This window comes from Gossypium hirsutum, chromosome A11, assembly GCF_007990345.1.
Source record: "Gossypium hirsutum isolate 1008001.06 chromosome A11, Gossypium_hirsutum_v2.1, whole genome shotgun sequence".
In the NCBI taxonomy this organism is placed as follows: Eukaryota; Viridiplantae; Streptophyta; class Magnoliopsida; order Malvales; family Malvaceae; genus Gossypium; species Gossypium hirsutum.
In genome coordinates this window covers 35,504,139-35,514,917 of record NC_053434.1, presented here as the reverse complement: position 1 = coordinate 35,514,917, position 10,779 = coordinate 35,504,139, and positions in this window count along the sequence as shown.

Below are 10,779 nucleotides of genomic sequence, written 5' to 3'. Positions count from 1 at the left end.
CAAAACAAAATCACATTAATCACAAACCTTTCTCATATCTCAGAACATGATCAAATACCATCTCACTAAACTTTCTCAATCTAATACTCGAGTAAGTTTCGTATGTATTTGTATCACCTCGTACTAACCTTCTTCTCAACCACGTCATTTATTTTACGCATTGAACCATTTGGAATAGAAATCGATACTCAAGGATCACAATCGATAAGTACCTATACCAGGTCTTGTAGCCAAACCAAGGTAACTTATCCCGGAGTACCTATACCATGGCCCGTAGCCAAATCAAGGTAACTCCTCTCTGAATACCTATGCCATGACCCGTAGCCAAATCAAGGTATTATTCACACTCGAAGTGCAGATAACATGGCCCGAAGCCAATACATTAACCTAATGACATGTCATTAGCATCCTAACTATTCTTAAGGTTCAACTGGGAAGTTTCACTTGTCGATTTCATTGTCGAACACATCCGTATAGTCGTATTTACCATTCAAACATTAGTCGTAATCTCATAATCAGATTTTATGCAATACCAAGGCATATAACATACATTTATAATGAAATTACCATATACGAGATTAGCTCGTACTCAGAATTGACGAATCGGATCGATTACTCGATAACTTTCGATTTCCCCCGATCTAAATTCGAATTCTTTCTTTCTTGATCCATATTTATTCAAAATTAATCCATTTAGTCAACTACTATTCAATTTAATCCTTAAACACATATTTGGATATTTTATACTTTATCCCTAAACTTTCACATTTTTTACAATTTAGTCCCTATTTCACAAATACACAAAATTCATGAAATTTCATTAAACCCAAGCTTAGCCAAATTCCATATTGGTCCCTAGCAGCCCATATTTTTTTATTTATTTCATATTTAAACCCATCAATTTACACATTTCACAAATTAATCCTTATTTGACATTTTTGTCAAAATTCACTTTACAAAACATTAAAATCTATCAATAATTATTCATTTTTCATCATCATCTATGACAAAGCTCAAGCATTCATCAATGGAACTTCACAAAATCATCAACAAATTCAAAAATTAAGACATGGGATAGCTAGAACACAAAGCAACAATCACAAAAACGTAGAAATCATCAAAAACTGAGCTAAAACCGTACCTTAATCATGAAAAGAGTTGGCTGAACCCTAGATGAGTGTAAAAGCTTCTTTTTTTTCTTTAATTTCGGTTAAAAGATGATGATAACAGATAATTTTGATTTTGTTTTTATTTATTTTAAGTTTATTTATACCAAATTACATATTTAACCTTTACTAAACCATTTAAAATCATCATAATATATGCCCATTTATGACACCAAATTACATATTTAACCTTTACAAAACCATTTAAAATCGTCATAATATATGCCCATTTATGACCATTCCCACTATCAATGGTCTATTCACAACATAAGGACTTTTGGTTTAATAAACCACAGCAAATAAACACTCTTAACTTATAGCATGCTACTTTTGCATTATATGCGATTTAGTTCTTTTGTCAAATTGAGCTATTAAATGATAAAATTAGCTCACGAAATTTTCACACATATATAATCACATGCTATAAACACCAAAAATAATATTAAAATAATTTTTCGATCTCAAATTTATGGTTTCGAAACCATGTTTCGATTTAAGCTAAAACTGGGCTATTACACCGATGATCTACATGAAAAAAAACACAACTAACGTAAGAAAATAATGCTTAGTAAGCTCGTATAAATCTTAAACGTAAACTTACATAATAGGTTCAATTTATGTAATTCATAAATGATTCCTTTAACATGCTTAAGAGATTATCCATTTCCTATTACAACACCAACCTCACAAGTCAGGGAGTTCAATAATGAAACATCAAACATCATCCATATCAAGGAACATATAATGGAAGCAAATCCATATACATAACATTCATCACATCTTTAAGTTGTAACATTCATACTTTCAGAGCTTTTATGTCAAAACTTTCCATTCCATCTATTATAGTTTCATAACATTTTATATAATTAAGTTCATTCATTTAAGCCTTTATTACCCGTTCATATCATGGAAAGAATTTCACTATATAAATCATTCATTCACATAATTCAAATGTTACCTTTTCAATCGAAATACTTATATTACATTTTCTCTTTTGTATTCTCAATTCTTTCGTATTCTCAATAACATAGTTCATTTATATACGTACCTTTTCATTTTAAACATTAACTGCCTGTTGAACCACATAGAATAACATCGTATACTTGAGAAATACTCACACAAAGTTTGCCTTTACATGTAACTGTAGCCGTCTCTATAATGCTCACACGAGCTTTAAAATGGGCCTGCTCACACAAGTTGTGGATTGGGATGTTAGCTACACGATGCTGCTCACACGAATTGTGGAGAGTCCACAACTAATGCAAGACCTCAGCCATCAGTAGGACATCCATGACCAGCACCCGAAACCGTATAATCCCTAATGACATGTCATTTATATCCTAAGAATTCTTAAGGTTCAAAGAGACACTTTCGTATATCAATCGTTTAACTTCTTCCCTTTATAACATTTCAATTATATATATCCATACAACTCACATTTTTCACAAATATCCATCAATTGAATAAACGTTACAAATTAATCCTAATCACTAATTAACATGTATATATTCAATAATAATTAAACAAAGTATATTATTATCTAATTTCATTCAAATTATAAATTAACCATTTTACCATTATACGAACTTACGTTGACAAAAACAGTTGTAAAAACAAAGCCGACGACTAATCCGACACTTCAGTTTTTCCTTAATTTAGATCTGTTTGATTCGTTTCTTGATCTAAAAAAAATAATTTTTATTCAATTAAACCATTCAATTAACTTAAAATAATTAATTTAACTATAACCTTTATCAATGGAAAATTCCAAAATTACCCCTAAAATTTTACCTTTTATGCAATTTAGTCCCTAAACTCGAATCTTGCAATTTAACCACTTTTAATTAAAATTCATGCTAGTTAATTTTCCCTTAGTCTTATAACTACCCATATTTTTCCTCATTTCACACAATTTACATTGAATTTTATTATATCAACAATTCAATCCCTAAACATTAAAATCATCAAAAATCACTTAACAAAATGAGTTTATCCATCAATCAAGCTTGATATTCTAGCAACCAAAATCAAAACACATTCACATCATTCATTCTAGGTCCCTGTAATTTTAACAATTTTATAAATTGACCCCAGGCTAGCTAAATTAAGCTAATACGATAACAAAAACATAAAAATTACTAAAAACTAACCTAAAAAATATAGCCATGCACTAGGAAGAGCTTGGTCGAACCTCTCACCTTTAACAACGATGGTTTTTTGGCACAAATAAGAAGAATATAAAAATAATAAAGGTTTTACCTTTTTGTTTTCTTATAAAATTAACTTAGCTTTATTATTATTAGCTTTAACATATAAAAATTAGTCAAATTAAGGCAGTGCATAGCATGAAATTATAAAATAATAGCCAAAAAATCTTATAAATTTAGTAATTTAATAATTTAACTTCTTTAACTAATAGAATTTAACTTTTGTGACATTTATGAATTAGTTCTTTTTACTTAATTAACCATCTAAACAGTAAAATTTTTGGACCAACTTTCAAAATACCTATATAATTATCTCATAAATATTTTTATTAAATATTTACGGACTTGGTTTACAAAAACAAGGTCCCTAACATTTTTCGAAATCACTTGACTTTAGGAACAAACCATTTATATTTAACATTTCATTCAATTAGCAAAAATTATCATATCAAAAGTCAATATAATACTATATTTTCCTTGTAAATATTAAATCATAATATTTACGAACTCACTTGTCAGATTTGTGGCCCCGAAACCACAGTTTTTGACACTTCTGAAAAATAAAATATTACATTAGCAATCTATTTGTAAATGGTTTTAATGGTGAATCCCTATCCTTTTAAGCAATTGATGTTACGGGTTCACGAAAAAAGTTTAGAAATGAGGATTTTGACCTTCTGCAAGGTGAGTCTCTAATATCAACTCATACAAGTTCATATTAGTAGATTGTTTGTGATTGATGTTCCTAAAAACAATGTGTGATTACATGAATGATTGCTAGAAAATAAGTACGTATTTCTTTATAAAGGTTATTATGAGTCTGGAATATGATGAATTGTGTATATGGGTGTCTATGATACTGTGAAGCAACTATGTTTATTTGCCTAGAATGTATACTATGTGATGTGATTGTATTGATGTGTAAGAAGCATGTATTGAGGTATGTTCTAGTTAAGAAAATAAGTTAGCCTACCTGAATATATGTTTATACTGGATATTGACGTGAGATTGAAAATGTTTTGCAATGGAGTGTGTCTAAGTATGGAGAGGTTGTGATATGAGTTTAGACACCGCGATAGTATTCGATGAAGTTTGTCAGGACAGTAAACATGAATTCTAATATGAAAATCCTGAAGAAAATTCCATGTCTATTTGCACAATATGAAAAGGACGGATGAGCTACATTTATTGACTAGGGTTCTCTGTGTGTCACAGGGTGGAGATGGGCAAACCTCACGTGATGTGAGTTTCAGCAAACTAATATCGTAAACACGATAGTTTATGGGGTGCCTAGGTGGCATTCTATTAGCCTATGTTGCGTATTCTGATTTGGCCTTTATGGTGTATTCTGATTAGGCATTTGTGGCATTTTGTTAGCCTTTATGCTATTATGTTAGCCATTGTGGTGTACTTTATATATTGCCTTTGTGCTATTATGTTAGTATTTAGGGCAAATTCTGTCTGGCCTTAGTGGCGTACTCTGGTAAGTTTATGTTAAGGATATGATCTGTCTGAAGCTTTAGTGTGAAAAGTTTTGTGATAAATTGAATAAGTCTTAAAGGAAGTTTCTTGAAAAGAAGTATGATTTAGTATCTTCAAAGAGGGTATCTGCTGTAGTTATCTGTCAACATAGTAAATGGGTGTATTCGATATAAAAGTCCGTCAATTTGAATTACCATGCTATTAAAGTAAAATTTTGAGTTAACTGGTATTCATTGTATCTGCATAGTATTATGTTTTGTTCTGAGCTTTGATGGAATCTGAGTTGCTCGTTATATTGGATTTATTGTGCTTGTAATAAAGATGTGCATAATTCTTCTAAATGATCTAGAGGGTTCTCCATCAGTATGAGTATACATTGGGTTGAATCAGGGTGTGGTCTAAATTATGATTTGATTTAGCAAGATCAACATGGGTATCCGCCAAAAAAATGAATAGTAAGTGGTATCCATCAAGAATAGTGCCTGTTATTATTTGTTCAAAAATAACTGTTGAAAGTTGTTTAAAGAGAAAAGAAAAAGATAGTATCGATTGACAAGACCTAAAGTTAGCCAAATAGTTGGATGAATGAGGATATGGCATGAATGATAAGTAGCGTATAAGTATGAAATTATATAACAACAATGTGAATGTATCCACCAAAGATATACATATAGGGAGATTCAAACATTCAAGATGAAGAATTTATCAAGAAAAGTTAAAAAGTATATTGTGATTAAAACTCACTAAGTTCCTATGAACTTACTAGTGATATGTTTATGTTTCAGGTATTGTTGTTTAAGTGAGCGAACTAGGAAAGACAACGCCAGGAATACACCAAAGATGCTGCAAACGGGGATATTATGCATACAGTGGGTGTTTTGGAAAAATCTGCATTAAGTAGGATTACGCCCTAATAGGTTGTCTTTTGTAATCCATGTGTTAGAATAAATTGTAACAAGTTAAAAGCAATATGTATATTTTTAATTAATTACTTTCCTTTGATCTTTTAAATGGTATTATTAAATAAAATAAACAGAGAAATGTTTTAAGGATGTTTGTCAACTATTCGATATTTGGTTAAGTATTGTATGAAGTAACACTCGAGATTCGAACTCAACGAATCGAGTCAGGTCGAGGGCGTTACAATTAGTCCCCGAAGAATCAAATTATTTGGTTTTTTGATTAGGTAGGTTCATATGGTATTAATTTACTTAGGTTGTTATGTATTTGATTTGTATATATATGTTTGATTGTAAATTAATTGGTTGTGAATTGGACTAAATTGAAAAATGATGTTTATAAGCGTGATAGATGCCGGTGTGAACTTAGTAAAGGTTAGGATACGATTGGTGTAACACCCCAAACCCGGCCTAGACGTTATGGCCGTATCTTGAAATGTCACACGATAGTGTTTTTGAAACCTCATTGTTACGATGAAAACATTTCATGTTATTATCTTTAGTAAACTTTTGTTAGAACTTAGGAAGTCGTCTTTATTCATTTAAAACATTTGTTTTGAAACATCCCTCGTTGTGGAAGCTTTAATAAAATAGTCTAGGTGATCATGTGTTTAGAAAATACTTTAACTTTTTGAAAACCGAATTTCTTATGACCAGCAGGTATAAATCCATAAAGTAAAATAAATAAATAAAAACCCAAATTTAAAACCAAAGTCCCAGAGGTTCCTTAAATTACAACCCAAATAATCAATAACAATCAAATTATAAATCATAAATTAAAAACCATGAAGTCCAAAAATTACTGTGGTCATCGCTGAGTCCTCCGTCACACCGATCCGTCTAAGTTTGGGGATTACCTGTGTACATTAAACAAAAAGGGTTAGTTTACATAAACTCAGTGTGCAATCCCGTAGAAATAAACAAACAATCAGTATTCACACTGCACAGTTGAACAGTCTTGGGCCTAAGCTCTTTTCAGTATCAGTGACAGTTTAGGGCTTAGCCCATCTCAGTACAGTGTCAAAAATGCAGTAGGGCCTTAGCCCATCACAGTATCAGTAGCAGTAATAGTTATGCAGTAGTAAAATCCTACCCAACCGGCCTCTACACACCATCTCCATCTAACACTACACTCCATGTAGGGATATAATTAACCCACCCATCCCTACACTCCAAGTAATACTAAATGCGGCACAAAATAGTAGTTTGCAGCTAAGCTGCTAGTAAATTAGGCTTAAAGCCTTTTAGTACACTTCCTCCGAATAACAATCCCCCAACCCAATGCAATGCAACATACAATGGATGATATGCTATTATGCAATTTCAGTACATATATTCAGTTCAGATATTAACAGGCTCAGTACATATATCATTCAGTTAATTTCACACATTTAGGGGTCTAAGTAGCACTTACCGACCTTACAGTAGGTTCACAGTCGACATAGGCGACCCGTGTAATCTTAGAAACATTTCAGTAAAAATGGGCTCACACGCCCATGTGATCTACCTGTGTGGCCCACTCAGCCCAAATTGGCCTTGGCCATGTGATCCATTTTTAATGTAACCCATGCTAGCTAAATATTCATATATGTTTTCACTATTTACTTATATGTTCATTCAAAGCTGTCTACTTGAGTCATTGTCACTAAATTATTTATATCTTGAGCTACAGAATTCCAAATTAAGATCTTCTTGATGTTTTTGAAACTAGACTCAAATACCTTTCTACCATAAAATTTTTAGAATTTATAGTTTATCAAATAAGTACAGTAAAATCTTCAAATTTATCCCTATTCTACTGTTTGACAGCTTCAACCTTTCCTTACTAAAGTTTATTTATCTCTTAATACAAAATTTGGATGATGTTTTTGTTTGTTTCTCTTTAAAATAGACTCATTAAGGATTTAAAAATATGAATTTAAGCCCCTAATTAATTTTTTTTTAAAATTTTTGATGATTTTCAAAAGTTAGAGCAAGGTAACCCAAAATTATTCTGACCTTGTCTTACAAACCTTTTTATATCTCACAATTTACAATTCCATTGCTTACTCTGTTTCTTCCATGAAAAACTACGCTCAATAAAATTTAATTTCATATTTTATTCAACCTCTAACTCAATTTCCACTATTTTTAATGATTTTTCAAAGTTAGACTATTGCTGCTGTCCAAAACTATTTTACTGCAAAATGTTGATTTCAAGGTTATAACACCCTTATTTCCTTTCTTTACAATTTTTTTGCATCATTTTCTCTTCTTTCTCTTATTTCTCGATAGCAAGCAATTTTGGCTTTTCGTCGAAACCTGTTTTCTGCGTTTCGGGTACGCACCTGGTATCGTTTCTGATGCGTAAACACCCCTAAGCCTCCCGAACCTAAAAATCAACCAACATATCTCCAAATTAATCACTTAATTCATTTTTAATCAACCAATTTCGGAAGGAACTCGACTAAAAACCTAACAAAATCCTTACCTCACTTGAGTAACCATGACTTCGCACAATCATAGTGTCGTTTCAAAACCTCCAGCCTTTTATTAACTCCTAAACACCAAAAAGGAATCCCCCTTTTAGAGATTAACCAAGAACGATTAATAATAGATAAAACCGTTACTTATCGAACACGTGCAACCAACGATGAACAACTGAATCAATTGGGAAGAAAACAAAGAAACGGAAGGGGAAAAAATAATGGAAATTTCTGTAGCAATTAAGGGAAAGAATCGACAAATAAGAGAAAAAGAAGAAGATGAAGAAGAAAACGTCAGAAAAAGTTTAGGGAATTGGAGAGAAAATCGAAACTCTATTGTTGTTATTATTATTATTATTATTATTATTTGCAACAACAAAAAATCAGATCATTTTCTGATAACCTCTCTCCAATTATCTCCTAAAATCACTGCCTATTAACACACTAAAACACAACTACTCAAAATTTTGCCCCAACACAACTCTTAGCCGAAATTGGAGGAAAAATATTATCTACACGCCATCACAGAGAATTGAACACAAGACCTCCAACACTCCAACACTCCACTTAACCACTAGACTAACAGGCCCATTCTGACATAAACTTACCAACAATTAAACTTAAGCCCTTTACACAAGGTTAAGGCTTTATTTAAAAAATACCAAAATTTTCCCAAGTAAGGCTTGAGCATAAGACTCTCACACACACCCAAAACACTTAACCACTGAAGCAGATACACACTTGTATGTCACACATACACAAAATCAAAAATTAAAATTTTGGGGCGTTACAATTGGCATGCCAATAGGGTCTTGTGCGCGCTTATACGAGTTGATTATAGATTTTACCAAGGTTCGGCATTTATTCTGGACTCTAAGATATAAGTGACACAGGTTTAGCTCAGAAGAGTAACTTGATATGTTGTTATAAAGGTTTAGCTCGGACGAGTAACTTGACATATATATATTCAACTCGAACTGTAACACCCCTATACTCTGTTCGATCCAAGGAACCTGATATAGGAATATTACATTTGGTGCCAAAGTGCTTTTGGCTAATCACCAATATATTTGAACATTTCAAAAAAATTTAAGTTTTCATAACTTATAATTTTGTCTCTACTACTTGGGACACACTTGATATTCCTAAGTACATGCCATTCTATTCAAGATTTTGAAAAATACCCTCTTGGCACTTGGAGATGTGATGAGATGGATGCTCACAACCTCAATTACAACTCTTCAAAATCACTGTAACTAAACTGCGCACAGAAAACAAAATCGTACGCTGAGTAAAAACTCAGTGGTATTTATATAGTTCGATTAATTAAAGATAAGAAATTACAAATATACAATTGAAATATAAACACATATAAATATTTAATTTTACAACAACCATATCATATTTCATTTATTTCATAAATATATAAATTCTCATACTTACTATATAAATAGTTTTTCACAATTCATTTCACATTTTATTATACAATTGCATTATTCATTCCATAACCATTTCTTGAGTATATAACTCATATACTCCATATATTTGCAACATATTTCACATTCTATTTTTAATTCATTATTTCACTTCCATTTCTCATACCATACCATTTCAATCTCAATCATAAAACTTTATTATTCATTTACCCCTATTAACACGACTCGGACTCAGACTCGGACGGATACACGGATCCAACTAAAACAAACCAGTTTGGCACCTAATGCCTCATCGGATAATTTGAAGTAATAAATTGACACCTAGTGCCTCATCGGCTAAACCAAAGTAATTTGACACCCAATGTCTCATCGAACTAATCCGAAATAGTAAATTGACATCCAATGCCTCATCAACTCGAAGTCAAAGAATTCCCTGAATTCTTCCAATCCTATGGCATTCCTTCTATATCCGACTCAACCCGATACAGCTAATAGGGTTTTCAATTCACTTTTCAAATACAACCAATATTCATTTCATTTCAAATAATTAATATATTCAATATGTATATATATATCAATTCAATCAATATAAATTCAATAAATTCATCATATACTAAATCAATTCCATTTCAATTGCAAAACACAATAATTCTCACCTCAACACTTACCATGTACATTAAATTAAATTATAACAATTAACAACTAAATTTGGATTATAGAAATACAAACTAGAAATTTCGAGCTATTTCTCGTCGACTTTATCTTTTCCATTTTTAGTCGAAGATTCCGGTACGACGTTAGCAATTGAGCTTTGAACTTTTAAAACTCTAGCTTTTTCTCCTTTTTCTTTCTCTTTTTCCTTCTTTCTTTTTTCTTTCGTTTTACTTCTCCATTTCTATTCCTTTTTTTATTTCATTTCATTTATTTATTTGTTTACTCTTTTTATAATATAATATAATATAATATAATACAATACAATATAATATAATATATATTTAAATATTAAGTATTACATATATTATTATATACATATGTATATTATTTTTACACATGTAATTATTTTT